We start from the raw sequence: 19,287 nt of genomic DNA, 5'->3' as shown, positions 1-19,287 counted from the left end.
CACAAACGGGGGTGGTATATGTCAGAGGATGATAGCGATGTTCTGGACAGATGAAGGTGGTTGTAATACTGTGGTTATAGGGCTTTGCTCAGTTAGATATATGCAATTCTGCAGTGTACAATCTAGTGTTACATCATGCAATAATGACATCAAAGGTCAGAGTAAGAAGGCATCAGAGTAAAAAAGGGCATATAAATAAATAAATGCAGAAGAAAAGATATCATAGTGAGCAATGACAGATAGCGAATCAGTTAAACTTGTGATCTGGAAATAAGATTCTAGAAATTACTTGCAAGCATGGGATGAGAGGGGATGGGGGGAGGTAAGGGTGGGGAAAGGTTTAAGGGAGGGAGGGGGGGTAAAGGGGGGAGGGGAAAAAAGGAAGGTTGAGGGTTTTTTTTTTTTTTTTTTTTTTTTTTGAATCTCACCCATGTTCGCCTAGTCCTCATTAGCGAGCCTGGAACGGAGAGACAAACAGTAAATTATAATCATGTTAATATATGAAAGTCACATTCCCTATTGAGACCTTTCGGTTCGAGTGTGTCCAGTTTATGGATCCAATAAGACTCTCTTTGTTGTAGGAGTGCAATTCTGTTCCCGCCGCGTCTTGGTTGGTGTACCTGTTCAATGACCTGGTACCGGAGTTGTGCGATTTGATGTTTGCATTTTTCAAAATGTGCCGGAAGCGGTAAAAGTAATTGTTTGGTCCGTATTGTCGATTTATGTTTACAGATGCGATCACGGATGTGTTGGGTGGTTTCTCCGACGTAAACTAAGCCGCATGGGCATTTTATCATATAGACGACAAAGGATGAGTCACATGTGAAGTAATCCTTAATGTAAAACTGTTTACCCGTTCGTGGGTGTGTAATCCGGTCGCCTTTCAAGATATTGGAGCACTGACCGCAGTGCAAGCATGGGAAGGTTCCGAATTTTGGGTTCTGTAGGAAGCGTTGTTTGGGGGTCTTTTGTATCCCTCCGAAGTCCGCCCGAATGAGTTTATCCCGTATATTTGGGCTTCTTTTGTAACACGTCCGTGGGGGATTTTTGAATTCTTCTACTGTTGGATACGCATTTTGTAGAATCGACCAGTTTTGGCGCACTAAACTGTGTATCTTGGGCATGAGAGGATGGTATGTGGTGACACAGGGGATGCGAGGTGCATCTCTCTTGGATGTTCTTAGTAATGGTTTATTTACCTGTTTCGTTAACTCCGGTGGGTATCCCCTATTTGTGAATTTGTGCAAAAAATAAAAAATTTCTAGGAACTCGCCAGGCCCCTCATTGAATACCTTGGGGTGTCTTCTTTCCAAAGTGGGGTCACATGTGGGGTATTTATACTGCCCTGGCTTTTTAGGGGCCCGAAAGTGTGAGAAGAAGTCTGTGATCCAAATGTCTAAAGATGCCCTCCTAAAAGGAATTTGGGCCCCTTTGCGCATCTAGGCTGCAAAAAAGTGTCACACATCTGGTATCGCCGTACTCAGGAGAAGTTGGGCAATGTGTTTTGGGGTGTCATTTTACATATACCCATGCTGGGTGAGAAAAATATCTTGGTCAAATGCCAACTTTGTATAAAAAAATAGGAAAAGTTGTCTTTTGCCAAGATATTTCTGTCACCCAGCATGGTTATATGTAAAATGGCACCCCAAAACACATTCCCCAACTTCTCCTGAGTACGGCAATACCAGATGTGTGACACTTTTTTGCAGCCAAGGTGGGCAAAGGGGCACACATTAAAAGTGCACCTTTCGGATTTCACAGGCCATTTTTTACAGATTTTGATTGCAAGGTACTTCTCACACATTTGGGCCCCTAAATTGCCAGGGCAGTATAACTACGCCACAAGTGACCCCATTTTGGAAAGAAGACACCCCAAGGTATTCCGTGAGGGGCACGACGAGTTCCTAGAATTTTTTATTTTTTGTCACAAGTTAGCGGAAAATGATGATTTTTCTTTTTTTTTCTTTTTTCCTTACAAAGTCTCATATTCCACTAACTTGCGACAAAAAATAAAAAATTCTAGGAACTCGCCATGCCCCTCACGGAATACCTTGGGGTGTCTTCTTTCCAAAATGGGGTCACTTGTGGCGTAGTTATACTGCCCTGGCAATTTAGGGGCCCAAATGTGTGAGAAGTACCTTGCAATCAAAATGTGTAAAAAATGGCCTGCAAAATCTGAAAGGTGCACTTTGGAATATGTGCCCCTTTGCCCACCTTGGCAGCAAAAAAGTGTGACACATCTGGTATCGCCGTACTCAGAAGAAGTTGGGGAATGTGTTTTGGGGTGTCATTTTACATATACCCATGCTGGGTGAGAGAAATATCTTGGCAAAAGACAACTTTTCCCATTTTTTTATACAAAGTTGGCATTTGACCAAGATATTTTTCTCACCCAGCATGGGTATATGTAAAATGACACCCCAAAACACATTCCCCAACTTCTCCTGAGTACGGCGATACCAGATGTGTCACACTTTTTCGCTGCCAAGGTGGGCAAAGGGGCACATATTCCAAAGTGCACCTTTTGGATTTCACTGGTCATTTTTTTACACATTTTGATTGCAAAGTTCTTCTCACACATTTGGGCCCCTAAATTGCCTGGGCAGTATAACTACCCCACAAGTGACCCCATTTTGGAAAGAAGACACCCCAAGGTATTCTGTGAGGGGCATGGTGAGTTCCTACAATTTTTTATTTTTTGTCGCAAGTTAGTGGAATATGAGACTTTGTAAGAAAAAAAAAAAAAATTAAAAATCATCATCATTTTCCGCTAACTTGTGACAAAAAATAAAAAGTTCTATGAACTCACTATGCCCATCAGCGAATACCTTAGGGTGTCTACTTTCCGAAATGGGGTCATTTGTGGGGTGTTTGTACTGTCTGGGCATTGTAGAACCTCAGGAAACATGACAGGTGCTCTGAAAGTCAGAGCTTTTTCAAAAAGCGGAAATTCACATTTTTGTACCATAGTTTGTAAATGCTATAACTTTTACCCAAACCATTTTTTTTTTGCCCAAACATTTTTTTTTTAATCAAAGACATGTAGAACAATAAATTTTGCGAAAAATTTATATATGGATGTCGTTTTTTTTGCAAAATTTTACAGCTGAAAGTGAAGAAAAATCGTTACATTTTGATTAATAACAAAAAAAGTAAAAATGTCAGCAGCAATAAAATACCACCAAATGAAAGCTCCATTAGTGAGAAGAAAAGGAGGTAAAATTCATTTGGGTGGTAAGTTGCATGACCGAGCGATAAACGGTGAAAGGACTGTAGTGACGAAGTGTAAAAAGTGCTCTGGTCATGAAGGGGATTTCACCTAGCGGGGCTGAAGTGGTTAACCATATATTATTGTACTCCAGGGCACTTCCTCATTCAATCCTATTTTTATTTTCATTTTACCATTATATTGCGAGGCTACCCAAAGTTGAATGAACCTCTCCTCTGTCTGGGTGCCGGGGCCTAAATATATGCCAATGGACTGTTCCAATGTTGGGTGACGTGAAGCCTGATTCTCTGCTATGACATGCAGACTGATTCTCTGCTGACATGAAGCCAGATTCTCTGTTACGGGACCTCTCTCCTCTGCCTGGGTGCTGGGCCTAAATATCTGACAATGGACTGTTGCAGTGGTGGCTGACGTGAAGCCTGATTCTCTGCTATGACATGCAGACTAATTCTCTGCTGACATGAAGACAGATTCTCTGTTACGGGACCTCTCTCCTCTGCCTGGGTGCTGGGCCTAAATATATGCCAATGGACTGTTGCAGTGGTGGCTGACGTGAAGCCTGATTCTCTGCTATGACATGCAGACTGATTCTCTGCTGACATGAAGCCAGATCCTCTGTTATGGGGACCTCTGTCCTCTGCCTGGGTGTTGGGCCTAAATATCTGACAATGGACTGTTGCAGTGGTGGCTGACGTGAAGCCTGATTCTCTGCTATGACATGCAGACTGATTCTCTGCTGACATGAAGCCAGATCCTCTGTTACGGGACCTCTCTCCTCTGCCTGGGTGCTGGGCCTAAATATCTGACAATGGACTGTTGCAGTGGTGGCTGACGTGAAGCCTGATTCTCTGCTATGACATGCAGACTGATTCTCTGCTGACATGAAGCCAGATTCTCTGTTACGGGACCTCTCTCCTCTGCCTGGGTGCTGGGCCTAAATATATGCCAATGGACTGTTGCAGTGGTGGCTGACGTGAAGCCTGATTCTCTGCTATAACATGCAGACTGATTCTCTGCTGACATGAAGCCAGATTCTCTGTTACGGGACCTCTCTCCTCTGCCTGGGTGCTGGGCCTAAATATCTGACAATGGACTGTTGCAGTGGTGGCTGACGTGAAGCCTGATTCTCTGCTATGACATGCAGACTAATTCTCTGCCGACATGAAGACAGATTCTCTGTTATGGGACCTCTCTCCTCTGCCTGTGTGCTTGGCCTAAATATATGCCAATGGACTGTTGCAGTGGTGGCTGACGTGAAGCCTGATTCTCTGCTATGACATGCAGACTGATTCTCTGCTGACATGAAGACATATTCTCTGTTACGGGACCTCTCTCCCCTGCCTGGGTGCTGGGCCTAAATATCTGACAATGGACTGTTGCAGTGGTGGCTGACGTGAAGCCTGATTCTCTGCTATCGGACCTCTCTCCAATTGATATTGGTTAATTTGTATTTATTTTATTTTTATTTCTATTCATTTCCCTATCCACATTTGTTTGCAGGGGATTTACCTACATGTTGCTGCCTTTTGCAGCCCTCTAGCCCTTTCCTGGGCTGTTTTACAGCTTTTTTAGTGCCGAAAAGTTCGGGTCCCCATTGACTTCAATGGGGTTCGGGTTCGGGACGAAGTTCGGTTCGGATCCCGAACCCGAACATTTCCGGGAAGTTCGGCCGAACTTCTCGAACCCGAACATCCAGGTGTCCGCTCAACTCTAGTGACAACGAGCACCCTGGGATGCCTGCTGTGGTTGGTCTTCCTCCTCCTCAAAGCACATTCCTCCTCTGACTCCTCTTTGTCAGACTCCTCTTCCAGCTTTGCCGCAGGTCCAGCAAGCGATGCTGATAAGGCTGTTTCTGGTGGTGATGGTGACCACAACTCTTCCTCTTCACGCTCATCTACGGCCTGATCCAGCACTCTTCGCAGGACATGCTCCAGGAAGAAAACAAATATAGGGAGTGCAGAATTATTAGGCAAATGAGTATTTTGACCACATCATCCTCTTTATGCATGTTGTCTTACTCCAAGCTGTATAGGCTCGAAAGCCTACTACCAATTAAGCATATTAGGTGATGTGCATCTCTGTAATGAGAAGGGGTGTGGTCTAATGACATCAACACCCTATATCAGGTGTGCATAATTATTAGGCAACTTCCTTTCCTTTGGCAAAATGGGTCAAAAGAAGGACTTGACAGGCTCAGAAAAGGCAAAAATAGTGAGATATCTTGCAGAGGGATGCAGCACTCTTAAAATTGCAAAGCTTCTGAAGCGTGATCATCAAACAATCAAGCGTTTCATTCAAAATAGTCAACAGGGTCGCAAGAAGCGTGTGGAAAAACCAAGGTGCAAAATAACTGCCCATGAACTGAGAAAAGTCAAGCGTGCAGCTGCCAAGATGCCACTTGCCACCAGTTTGGCTATATTTCAGAGCTGCAACATCACTGGAGTGCCCAAAAGCACAAGGTGTGCAATACTCAGAGACATGGCCAAGGTAAGAAAGGCTGAAAGACTACCACCACTGAACAAGACACACAAGCTGAAACGTCAAGACTGATTTTTCTAAGGTTTTATGGACTGATGAAATGAGAGTGAGTCTTGATGGGCCAGATGGATGGGCCCGTGGCTGGATTGGTAAAGGGCAGAGAGCTCCAGTCCGACTCAGATGCCAGCAAGGTGGAGGTGGAGTACTGGTTTGGGCTGGTATCATCAAAGATGAGCTTGTGGGGCCTTTTCGGGTTGAGGATGGAGTCAAGCTCAACTCCCAGTCCTACTGCCAGTTTCTGGAAGACACCTTCTTCAAGCAGTGGTACAGGAAGAAGTCTGCATCCTTCAAGAAAAACATGATTTTCATGCAGGACAATGCTCCATCACACGCGTCCAAGTACTCCACAGCGTGGCTGGCAAGAAAGGGTATAAAAGAAGAAAATCTAATGACATGGCCTCCTTGTTCACCTGATCTGAACCCCATTGAGAACCTGTGGTCCATCATCAAATGTGAGATTTACAAGGAGGGAAAACAGTACACCTCTCTGAACAGTGTCTGGGAGGCTGTGGTTGCTGCTGCACGCAATGTTGATGGTGAACAGATCAGAACACTGACAGAATCCATGGATGGCAGGCTTTTGAGTGCCCTTGCAAAGAAAGGTGGCTATATTGGTCACTGATTTGTTTTTGTTTTGTTTTTGAATGTCAGAAATGTATATTTGTGAATGTTGAGATGTTATATTGGTTTCACTGGTAAAAATAAATAATTGAAATGGGTATATATTTGTTTTTTGTTAAGTTGCCTAATAATTATGTACAGTAATAGTCACCTGCACACACAGATATCCCCCTAAAATAGCTAAAACTAAAAACAAACTAAAAACTACTTCCAAAAATATTCAGCTTTGATATTAATGAGTTTTTTGGGTTCATTGAGAACATGGTTGTTGTTCAATAATAAAATTAATCCTCAAAAATACAACTTGCCTAATAATTCTGCACTCCCTGTAGGATGATGTCGCTGATGGTGCCTTCGGTGCAACTGAATAGGTTTGTCACCTCCTCAAAAGGACGCATGAGCTTACAGGCATTGCGCATGAGCGTCCAGTAACGCGGCAAAAAAATACCCAGCTCTGCAGAGGCTGTCCTAGCACCCCGGTCATACAAATACTCATTGACGACTTTTTCTTGTTGGAGCAGGCAGTCGAACATTAGGAGTATTGAATTCGAACGTGTCGGGCTGTCGCAAATCAAGCGCTTCACTGGCAAGTTGTTTCGCCGCTGAATATCTGAAAAGTGTGCCATGGCCATGTAGGAACGCCTGAAATGGCCACACACCTTCCTGGCCTGCTTAAGGATGTCCTGTAAGCTTGGGTACTTATGCACAAAGCGTTGTACGATCAGATTCAACACATGTGCCATGCACGGCACATGTGTAGACTTGCCCAAATTCAATGCCGCCAACAAATAGCTTCCGTTGTCACACACCACTTTGCCAATCTCCAGTTGGTGCGGAGTCAGTCACTGATCCACCTGTGCGTTCAGGGCGGACAGGAGTGCTGGTCCAGTGTGACTCTCTGCTTTCAGGCAAGTCAACCCCAAGATGCGTGTCACTGTCGTATCCGGGATGTGGAATAGCCCCTGGGGAGCTGGGGGGGAGCAGTTGATGTGGAGCAAGACACAGCAGCAGAAGAGGACTCAGCCAAGGAAGTTAGCGAAGAGGATGGAGTAGGAGGAGTAGAGGAGGTGGCAGCAGGCCTGCCTGCAAGTCGTGGTGGTGCCACCAACTCCTCTGCAGAGCCACGCATTACATGCTTGGCAGCCGTCAGCAGGTTTACCCAATGCACAGTGTACGTGATATACCTGCCCTGACCGTGCTTTGCAGACCAGGTATCACTGGTCAGATGGACCCTTGCCCCAACACTGTGTGCCAGACATGCCATGACTTCCTTTTTCACAATAGAGTACAGGTTGGGGATGGCCTTTTGTGAAAAGAAATTTCGTCCAGGTACCTTCCACTGCGGTGTCCCAATAGCTACAAATTTTTTGACCATTGTATGGTAAAAGCTGGCGGGCTAAGAGTTCCGACAAGCCAGCTGTCAGACGCTGGGCAAGGGGGGTGACTCTGTGACATTGGCTTCTTACGCTCAAACATGTCCTTGACAGACACCTGACTGTGGGCAGATGAGCAGGAACTGCTCAAGACGAAGTGGCGGGTGGTTGAGAGGAGGCAAGGAGGACAGCAGTGGCTGAAGATGCTGGACCAGGAGGAGGATGGTGGCTTTGAGTTTGTGTGCTGCTTATACTCATCATCATGTGTTGATCCCATAGGCGTTTGTGATGTGAGATCATGTGCCTTCGCAAAGCAGTTGTACCTAGGTGGGTGTTGGACTTCCCACGACTCAGTTTCTTTTGGCACAGGTTGCAAATGGCATCGCTGTTATCAGAGGCAGACACACAAAGAAATGTCACACTGCTGAGCTTTGCAATGACGGCATTCTGGTGGTGGCAACATGCGTTGATTGGTGTGCTGTCTGGCTGACCCCGGGTGGGGATACATGCTGTCTGACTGTGCCACTAACTCCTTGCAACGACCTCCCCCTGCTTCCAACTCGTCTCCCCCTCCTCCTCTCTGTCTCCCCATCTGAACTTTCCCCCTGTTCTTCTTCTCTTCGAGGAGCACCCACGTGACATCCACGGACACATCGCCGTCATCAACCGCTTCACTTGTATCTGACAACTCAGCAAAGTAAGCAGCAGCGGGTACAACATAATCACACCGTACGTCCATGTGTGTAATGCTGCCTGACTGAGACATATCCCTGTTATCTACATCCTCTAGCAATAATGGTTGCGCATCACTCATTTCTTCCAACTGATGTGTAAATAACTCCTCTGACAGATCAAGTGAAGCAGCTGTGATGCTAGTGTTGGTGGTGGCGGCAGACGGGCGAGTGGTAACTTGAGAGGTGCCCGAAGCTAAGCTGGAGAAGGATGGTGCGTCAAGGTTCCGAGCGGAAGCTGTAGAAGATTGGGTGTCCTGTGTTAGCTAGTCAACTATGTCCTCAGAACTTTTTCGAGTTCAGGGTACGTGGCCTCTGAACACTGGGCATTATTCTAGGGCCAAAGGAAATCACAGCACCACGACCACGACGCCCCCTGCGGGGTGACCTGCCTTTGCCTGTCATTTTTTTGGGATTAGTTGTACTATGCATGTAAGCTACTGTGACACCAGATATGAGTGGTGGCACTGTGCACTGGCACTAGTTGGCACAGTACACGCTGACGCTGTAGGCCTGACACACACGCTTGCAGCCAAGTAATTGCAATTATATTACAGTCAAAATTGCAGTTTAAAAAAAAAAATGTAATCTACTGTGACACCAGATATGAGTGGTGTCACTGTGCACTGGCAGTAGTGGGAACAGTACACCCTGACGCTGTAGGCCTGACACACACACTTGCAGCCAAGTAACTGCAATTATATTACAGTCAAAATTGCAGGGTTTTTTTTATGTAATCTACTGTGACAGCAGATATGAGTGGTGGCACTGTGCACTGGCAGTAGTTGGCACAGTACACGCTGACGCTGTAGGCCTGACACACACGCTTGCAGCCAAGTAACTGCAATTATATTACAGTCAAAATTGCTGTTTTTTTTAATGTAATCTACTGTGACACCAGATATGAGTGGTGTCACTGTGCACTGGCAGTAGTTGGCACAGTACAAGCTGACGCTGTAGGCCTGACACACAGGCTTGCAGGCAACTAACTGCAATTATATTACAGTCAAAAAAGTGTTTTTTTTAAATGTAATCTACTGTGACACCAGATACGAGTGGCACTGGTGGCACTGTGCACTGGCAGTAGTTGGCACAGTACACGCTGTAGGCCTGACACACCCGCTTGCAGGCAACTAACTGCAATTATATTACAGTCCAAAAACTTTTGTTTTTTTACATGTAATCTACTGTGACACCAGATATGAGTGGCACTGGTGGCACTGTGCACTGGCAGTAGTTGGCAGTAGTTTTGCCAAATAGATGACAATGACGAGGAGAATCTGTCCTCATCAGGTAAACCAGAAGACCCCTCTCCAGAGAATGTCCCAAACTGCGGATGAAACCCATATGCACCAAAAAATGGTTACTTATCAGAGGACTCCTGACGACGGTTATTTAAAGCAAACTCAGCAAGGGACAAAAAAGAACACCAATCCTCCTGATTCTCCGCCACAAAACAGCGCAGATATGTCTCCAGATTCTGATTGACGCGCTCTGTCTGGCCATTCGACTGCAGGTGGAAAGCAGAAGAGAATGACAACCGAACCCCCAAGCGAGAACAGAAAGCCTTCCAGAATCTGGAAACAAACTGCGTGCCCCTATCAGAGACTATGTCTGAAGGAATACCCTGCAATTTGACAATGTGATCAATAAATGCCTGTGCCGGCGTCTTAGCATTAGGCAAGCCAGGAAAAGGGATGAAATGCACCATTTTGCTAAAATGGTCCACCACCACCAGAATCACAGTCTTCCCCGAGGAACGAGGCAGGTCCGTAATGAAGTCCATGGACAGATGTGTCCAAGGACGGGAAGGAATGGGTAAAGGTAGGAGAGGACCTGATGGCCGTGAATGAGGGACTTTGGCACGAGCGCAGGTCTCGCAGGCTGCCACAAAACCCTCAACCGACTTACGAAGCGCCGGCCACCAGAATCTCCGAGCGATGAGATCCACTGTGGCTCTTGCCCCCGGGTGCCCAGCAAGGACAGTATCGTGGTGTTCCTTAAAAATCTTGTGTCTTAAAGCGAGAGGCACAAACAACCTCCCAGGAGGACAAAGATCAGGAGCCTCTGACTGGGCTACCTGAACCTCTGCCTCTAATTCAGGATAAAGAGCAGAGACCACCACACCTTCAGCCAAAATGGGACCCGGGTCTTCAAAATTCCCACCTCCCGGAAAACAACGTGACAGGGCATCCGCCTTCACATTCTTAACCCCAGGGCGGAACGTGACAACAAAATTAAACCTGAAAAAGAACAAAGACCATCGGGCCTGTCTCGGGTTCAGACACTTGGCTAACTCCAAGTAGGCCAGATTCTTATGGTCAGTAAACACGGTAATAGGGTGTCTGGCTCCCTCTAGCCAATGGCGCCATTCCTCAAAAGCCAACTTGATGGCCAACAACTCCCTATCTCCCACATCGTAATTTCTCTCTGCGGAGGAGAGTTTCTTTGAGAAAAAGGCACACGGTCGCCATTTGGCAGGAGAGGGACCCTGAGACAAGACCGCACCCACACTCACCTCAGAAGCATCAACCTCAACTATGAAGGCTAGAGAAATATCAGGTTGTACCAAGATGGGAGCGGAAGCAAAACTCTCCATGATATTAGAAAAGGCCTTACGCGCCTCTACCGACCAGGAGGAAAAATCTACCCCCTTTCTAGTCATATCAGCGAGTGGTTTAACAACAGAGGAATAATTCAAAATAAACTTTCTGTAATAATTGGCAAAGCCCAAAAAACGCATCAGCGCCTTCTGATTCTCAGGAAGCTCCCACTCAAGCACAGCGCGGACCTTCTTGGGGTCCATGCGAAAACCAGAAGCGGAGAGAAGAAACCCCAGAAATTGAATTTCTAGAACCGCAAACACACATTTTTCCAGTTTAGCGTACAATTTATTCTCCCGCAGGATGAGCAAGACCTGACGTAAGTGTTCCTTATGAGTTTTGAAATCAGGAGAAAAAATCAAAATGTCATCCAAATACACTAATACAAATTTCCTCATTAAATGATAAAAAATGCTGTTCACAAAATGCTGAAAGACGGCTGGAGCATTCATCAAACCAAAAGCCATAACCAAATTCTCAAAATGGCCCTCAGGGGTATTGAAGGCCGTCTTCCATTCGTCTCCTTCTCTGACCCTGACCAGGTTGTATGCCCCTCTTAGATTCAACTTGGAAAAAACTTTAGCCCCAACAATCTGGTTAAACAGGTCCGGGATCAGAGGAAGCGGATAAGGGTCACGAATTGTGATACTGTTCAGCTCCCTGAAATCCAGACATGGTCTTAAAGAACCATCCTTTTTCTTAACAAAGAAAAAACCAGCGGCAACAGGTGACTTCGAGGGTCGTATGTGTCCCTTTCTCAGACTCTCAGAGATATAAGCACGCATAGCGACCCTTTCAGGTTGGGAGAGATTGTATAAACGAGATTTAGGCAGCTTGGTGCCTGGGATGAGATTAATAGGGCAATCGTACTCCCTGTGCGGGGGGAAGTCCTGAACACCACTCTCAGAAAACACATCCGAAAATTCAGAGAGAAAAGATGGTACATTCTTAGTAGAAACCTCTGAAATAGACGTTGAGAGGCAATTCTCTCTGCAAAAGTCACTCCAACCATTTATTTGCCTCGCTTGCCAATCAATGGTGGGGTTATGTTTAGTGAGCCAGGGTAGACCCAACACAAGAGGAGTAGGCAACCCGCTAAGGACGAAACATGACACATCCTCAACATGAGCATCACTCACAATCAAACGGATATTGTGAACTATGCCCTTTAACGATTTCTGAGAAAGTGGAGCGGAATCAATAGCAAAAACAGGTATATCCTTTCCCAAAGTGCATACCTGGAAACCATGAGTTATAGCAAATTGATTATCAATAATATTGACAGCTGCTCCACTATCTACAAAAATCTCACAAAAAAATGTTCTTGCTCTCTAGCGCCACCCTGGCAGGTAGGACAAAACGGGAATTACAAGCAAACAGAAAACCTTCAATTTCCGCATCAACCTTGCCAATGGTAACAGAAGGAACATTTTTAAAGGATTTTTTTCTTTTAGTTTCTTTATTACCCTCAAAAGACTGTCTGAATCTCCTAGAGGGACAAACATTTGCCAAATTATTTATACCCCCACAACAGAAACAAACCTTCCTATGAGGACTAAATCTTCCACTGTCAGAGGCAATCAAACCGAGCTGCATGGGCTCCTGCTCAGAAGGGATTGAGAGCGACTGAGACCGCCGCACTGTCCTGGGACTGAGTATGACAGGAAGGAGTGATCTCTCCTCTCTCTCTAAGACGCCTGTCAATACGAACGGCCAGAGACATGGCAGAGTCCAAGGAGGTAGGTCTCTCATGAAAGGCAAATCCATCTTTCAATCCCTCTGAAAGACCATGGCAAAATTGACTTCGGAGTGCAGCATCATTCCAACCATCTCCAAAATTCTGAGCAGTATATCTCTGCGGATTGTTTACCCTGACATAAAAGACGTAGTCTAGACTCAGCCAGAGCAATACGATCCGGATCATCATATATCTGACCCAGGGCTAAAAAGAATTCATCCACTGAACGGAGGGGCCGTGCCCCCACCGGCAGCGAAAATGCCCAGGACTGAGCGTTATCCCTGAGCAGCGAGATGATGATCCCCACCCTCCTTTCCTCATCACCAGAGGGGAAGTAGGCAAAAATTGAGTTTGCAAGCCTCTCTAAAACTAACAAAATTCTCACTACCTCCCGGAGAACATATCCGGGAGCGAGATCTTAGGCTCAGAACAAACTCCATGAACGCAAGCTGAACCGGTCACTTGAAACTGAAAAAGAGTCTTACGGAGATCTGCTACCTCCAATGAAAGACCCTGCATGCGTTCAGTCAAAAGTGACACCGGATCCATGCTTGAGATGGTTTTGGTGGTTTATAATGTCACGGAAGGTGTACAGGAAACTAAAAGACACAAAATGAATATCCGACTCACTGGATCCAAAACTAAGGAACAAAAGGGAGAGCCCTGCATCAGACCTGGCTCTCTCCCTGACTGCTCAGCCTATGCGAAAATCCCAATGGTAGATGATCGCATATCCTCGTACCTCGACTGTATAACACCTGAACACCCTATAATAGTGAGGGGACATGGCCACCGGCTCCCTACACTTGATACGGAGGGAGTCAGGGTCACCTGGGATCCAGCAAACAGAAAAACACAAATGAATGAACAAAACTTATCTGTAGAAGACTCCGAAGTAGGATCAGCATGCACACACTCCAGGAAGGAATATAAACCGCAAAGTGAAGCAGTCTGGGAAGGGATTTAAAGGGATGCAATCAGTGCAACTACATGACAGCTGAGAGAGGCTAACGAGATGAGAAAATGAAAGCAAAACAAAGGGAAGCTCAAGGAGGAGGTTCTGAAAGACATCTGTCAGAGCTTCTCAGATGTCTGGTGGTGACACTTCTATTTCTGGGTATCCAAATTGGGCACATGACCTAAGCTTGCCCTTTACGACTTGGAGGTGCTGGCCTGCCCTGCAACCAGTGTATTATCTGAACATCTGTTTAGCACGGGAGGGGGCGGAATCACAGACAAGCGCAGCCGCCTGTCCACAGACAATGTGGACAAGCTCACGTTCATTAAAATGAGCCAGGCATGGATCCCACAGGACTTGTCCGTACCTGGTGCAGAATAGACATGTATACCGACCTTAACCAGCCATTGTTATACTGCAGCGCAATTGCTCATTCTTGTATTTTGGATATTTCACACTCTTTTGGTGTGTACCATAATTAAAAAAAATATTAAAACCAAAAACCAGTTGGCTACCCTGTCCTCCTCCAACGCCGCTTCCACCTACACCGCTAGGTCCACAGCTTCCTCAAACTCCTACTCCATATGGAACTCCACCTCATAAATCAAATTTCTATTTTTTTATTTGTACGTATTTTATTTTATGTCATTTCACTACTTTGTCAGTTACATTTTCTGGTGAAATTCACCAATTTTTGTGTGTGATGTACCACTGCTATACCTAGTAGACAGGTTAAAAAAATAATTGTCAGTTACATTTTCTGGTGAAATTCACCAATTTTTGGGTGTGAAGTACCCCTCCTCTACCTAGTTGACAACTTAATAAATTTCAATAATTTTTCTTTTCCATTTTTGGGTGACAATAAACAACTTTATTCTGTCATAGACCCTTGCTCTACCAAGTAGACAGGTTAATACATTTCTGTAATTTTTCTATTACATTCTTGGGTTGACATTAGACAATTTTAGACATGAATAAACCCCTGCTCTGCATAGGTGACAGGGAATAAAATTTCTGAAATTCTTCTTTAATTAATGCGCGCCACCTCCTTTGATTCAATGCTTAAACTTTGACAAGTTGTACCACATTTGCGCTTCAATAATTTGTCCCACATTTCCGCTTTACTCATTTGGCCCACATTTGCGCTTCAGTATTTTGTCCCACATTTCCGCTTTACTCTTTTGGCCAACATTTGGGCTTCTGTAATTTGTCCCACATTTGCGCCTCTATAACTTTTCCCCTATTTCCGCTTGATCCCAAATTTTTTAAATACATTTATCTCCCTTAAATTTGGTCTCTTTTTCTCACACTCCCTCTCCGTCATGGAACCCTGATTCACCGATAACCGTGATCAACATGGTAGGCTCAGAAAAGAACATCAAAAGTTGATAGAGAAGATATCCAAATGGATGGTGGATGTCACTGGGGCACCTCTACATAGGTGACAGGAACATAAATTTAAAGAAATCGTCAATTACATTGTCAGGTGACATTTTTCAAATTTTGCCGGATAGAAACCCCTGCTCTGTATAGTTGACAGGGAATAACATTTTATAAATTCTTCATTAATTAATGCGTCGCCACATCCTTTCATTCAATGCTTAAACTTTAAAAAGTTGTCCCACTTTTACGCTTTAATAATTTGTCCCATAATGCCGCTCTATAATTTTAAATTTGAAAAAATGAATCCTCCCTTGGATGTGGTCTCTCTTTCTCACGCTCCCACTCCGGCGTGGAACCCTGATTCCCCGCCACCCGTGATCACCATGGTAGGAACATAAAAGAACATCGAAACTTGATAGAGCAGATATCAAATTGGATCGTGAACATCACAGGGACATGCGACATGGTGGGGCAGTAAGTGTGCACACGCCTACACGAACTGACTGACAGGGGTCAGCCCCTGCAACTTCTGGGTCTCCAAATTAGGCACATGGCCTATGCTTGCCCTTTACCTCTTGGAGGTACTGGCCTACCCTGCAGCCAGTGTATTGTCTGAACGTGTATTTAGCACGACTGGAGGGGGTTATCACAGGTTATATCTCCCAATGTTTTGGGGTGTACCCCAATTTAAATTTTTTTAAATAAATTTAAAACCAAAAAGCAGTGTAGGCTACCTCCTCCACCGCCGCTTCCACCTACACCGCCACATCTACTGCCTCCTCAACCTCCTACTCCATATGGACCTCGTCCTCCTAGATGAAGATTATAATTTTTTATTTGTAAGTATTTTATGTTATTTAAAGTAATTTCCCTATCCACATTTGTTTGCAGAGCACTTGCCATGCTCTTAACCACATTTTAATGCCATTTGCAGCCCTCTAGCCCTTTCCATGACATTTTTACAGCCATTGTAGTGCTAAAACGTTTGGGTCCCCATTGACTTCAATGGGGTTCGGGTTCGGGGTCAAGTTCGGGTCGTCGAACCCGAACATCCAGGTATCCGCACAACTCTAATTTCCACATAATGTGACACACATCAGGTTTGAAAAATGGGGTTTCTCGTTCGTTATCATTGGGGGAAACAGGACCGTGGGTATAGCTTGCTGCTACCACTAGGAGGCGACACTAGGCTAGAACTGTTAACTCCTCCCCTGCAGTCTATACCCCCTCCAGCCAGGAAAGAGCATATCAGTTTTAGCTTAGTGTCCGTAGGAGGCAGACCGGCAGGGTGGCTTCTTCATTTTTTATTTTATTTTTTCCTTTTTCCCTTTTAGATTTGGAAAACAGATTCGCCCAGCCTCTCTGTGATCCCGAGGAGCAAGGCCGGTGTCGGATTCCCTCACCGCTCGACCTCCCCACAGAAGCAAAAGCAGGATCCAGGGCAGCCCTGCTTACCCGCCAGCCAAAGGGTCACCTAATGCCGCCATAATACAAGACCCCCCGCCATTCCAGACTCCTGCCACTCCGGTGCCAGCTGCTGAGGAGGTGACCCTGCTGGAAGACGTGACCCTGCGGGTACAGTTAGGGAGGTTGAAGACAAGAGGATGAAGATGGGGTGAGTAAACCGGAGGAGGTAACTACCCCCCTTCCTTCTCCCATTCGGCACATACCAGGGTCTAATCCCATAATAATGGCGGCAAAGTTGGGGGACTTACGGGCTTCCCGGGTTAACTATGCCCTGGGCCGGCTGGGTGGCATTGGCAGCAGTATTTCTGTGCAATACATCAGGGGTTAACGGGGACCATACATGGCGGGCCGCATCGCGCCGCAATCAGAAGATCCCGGACGAGCCCCTAACTAAAGGGTTAATTCATTTCGGCCAGCCAGCACTGGCAGCGGGGCTGGCGCGTGCTGCATCTCCGGGCCACCCGACACTACCCTCATGTGCGCGCTAATCCTTGCAGGTAGCGCCACCTTCACAGTTTGCAGGCCAGGATCGGCGCTCCCTGTCCGGCCACAGAATAAAATCGAGGCCTCTACAGGAAGTAGGCCGTGTGTAGCCCCGCCTGCAGGGAGGGCTTACGATGCCCGCCGAAACACGGGGCGGAGCCTCTTTTTCCCGCGCTCAGACAGCCAGCTCCTCAGCAACTGCACCTTCTGCACGGCAGACTGGTAGGACAGTAACCCCTTGCCCCCAGGCGATCTGGTAACACAGTTAACCCCTTCAAAACTGGAGTCTAAGCAGCGGGTTTAGAACCAGCCATGTCCAAACCAAACGGAGCACCCCGCAAGCCGTTTACTACAATGATGAGTGTACTGAATGAAAAACAAAGTACCTCCGCTCCAAACCGGACCCTGTCTGTTCGACATGCAATGTGCCCAGTCAGATTCTGCCCTCCCAGCCCATGTAGCCGACTGACCGCCCAACAGTGACTCCGGACTGGGCCCTTGCCCTTTCCGGTGCAGTGGAGGACCTGACAAAAGTATCTTAATCCACCCTGTCTCTTATGGGTCATTTGGTTGATAATGCTCCACCTATGCAGTCTGCACCTACCGCGGCCAAGCTTCTAGGGGAAGACATGCTCAAAAAAGGCCTATAGCAGGACATCTCTCCTCCTCTGATACCTCGCCATCCCCTCCCCCAGCTGGGTCACGCTCAGACACATGCTCCCTCCTTGCTGAGTTTCTGTCTTTCGGGGAAATTTGGTACTCAGACTCTGATCTGGATGCGGAACAATCTTCCAGGATTACTTCCATGGTAGACAGTTTGGTCACAGCGGTCTGGGACACTTTCCAAGTACAAGATGCCTCTCCCTCCACAGGTAGTCAAGGGGTGTTATTTCTCAGATCCAAACGTATTTAGAAGTCCTTTCCGCTGCACGATGACTTCTTGGTCGTCATTTCAAAAGCATGGGACCGGCCTAATTGTCGCTTCACCGACTAGATCTGCTCTACCTTTTTCCAGCAGACTCAGTGTCAAAATGGTCCTCTCCACCGAAGGTGGACACTTCCGTCACCCGTCTGGCCAAACATACTGCAATTCTGGTGGCTGACGGCTCATCCCTTCAAGACCCAGTAGACCGCCGCATGAAAACCTTCTCCAAGTTTCTTTTTGCAGCGAGCGGTTCGGCGCTTTGACCCATATTTGCTTCAGCCTGCGTAACTAAAGCGGTGTCGGAGTGGGCACTCCACCTGGAGCAGGACTTAGAATCAGGCATCCCTAGGGAGGAGCTCAAGTCCCTAGCTTGCCAAATCTCGCTGGCAGGAAAGTATCTTTGCGAGGCTTCCCTTGATGTGGGCACTCTAGTAGCCCGCTCATCGGCCCTCGCAGTATCCTTGAGATGTGAGTTATGGCTCAAGGGCTGGACTGCGGATCCTTAATGAAAGTGATCCCTCATACGCCTTCCTTTTGCTGGGTCCCAGTTGTTTGGAACCAGACTGTATGAAATCATTTCTGAGGCCATGGGAGGAAAGAGTACTCCCGTGGCCCAAGTGCTCCCTATGCATCCTCGTGGGTGGGGGGTTGTCTCTTCTTGTTTCAGGAGGTCTGGAGGACCCACATATTAGACGCATGGTTTCTAGAAGTGGTAACCTCTGGTCACAAGATAGAATTTTCTTCGGTCACTCTGGAACGCTTTCTTTCTTTCTTGTCCTTCCACAGATCCGGCCCGGGCAGTCACCTTTTCTCAGGCCATCCAAATGCTCCTCGCTCGGGGAGTGATATCCCCAGTTTCCCCGTTGGGAAAAGATCAGTTCGCCCGGTCTTAGACCTCAAGTTTCTGAACCAGTTCCTGCAGACTCAACATTTCAGGATGAAGTCCCTTCGCTCCGTGATTGCTTTACTGGACTGAGGTGAATTTCTTTACTCAATAGACATCCAGGACGCATTTCTACACGTCCCCATTGCCCCGGCGCATCAGCGGTTTCTCCGCTTCGCCATAGGCTCCCTTCATTACCAGTTTGTCGCCCTTCCCTTTGGTTTGGCAATGGCGCCGCGAGTTTTCACAAAAGTACTCGCTCCTCTCCTTGCCTTGATTCGTTCCAGGGGCATCACATTGGTTCCTTACCTGGACGACATTCTGGTCAAGGTGCCGACCTTCAATCAAAACAGAG

General features: G+C 46.6%; 1 pseudogene; it reads left to right on the top strand.

The window, feature by feature from the left end:
* LOC122939296 overlaps window positions 1-19,025 on the top strand; it is a 359,170-nt pseudogene extending 340,145 nt beyond the window's left edge.
* Window positions 19,026-19,287: the final 262 nt, after the last annotated feature.

This window comes from Bufo gargarizans, chromosome 5, assembly GCF_014858855.1.
Source record: "Bufo gargarizans isolate SCDJY-AF-19 chromosome 5, ASM1485885v1, whole genome shotgun sequence".
Classification (NCBI taxonomy): Eukaryota; Metazoa; Chordata; class Amphibia; order Anura; family Bufonidae; genus Bufo; species Bufo gargarizans.
The sequence above is the reverse complement of the archived record's forward strand: the minus strand, read 5'-3'. Positions and strand labels throughout refer to the sequence as shown.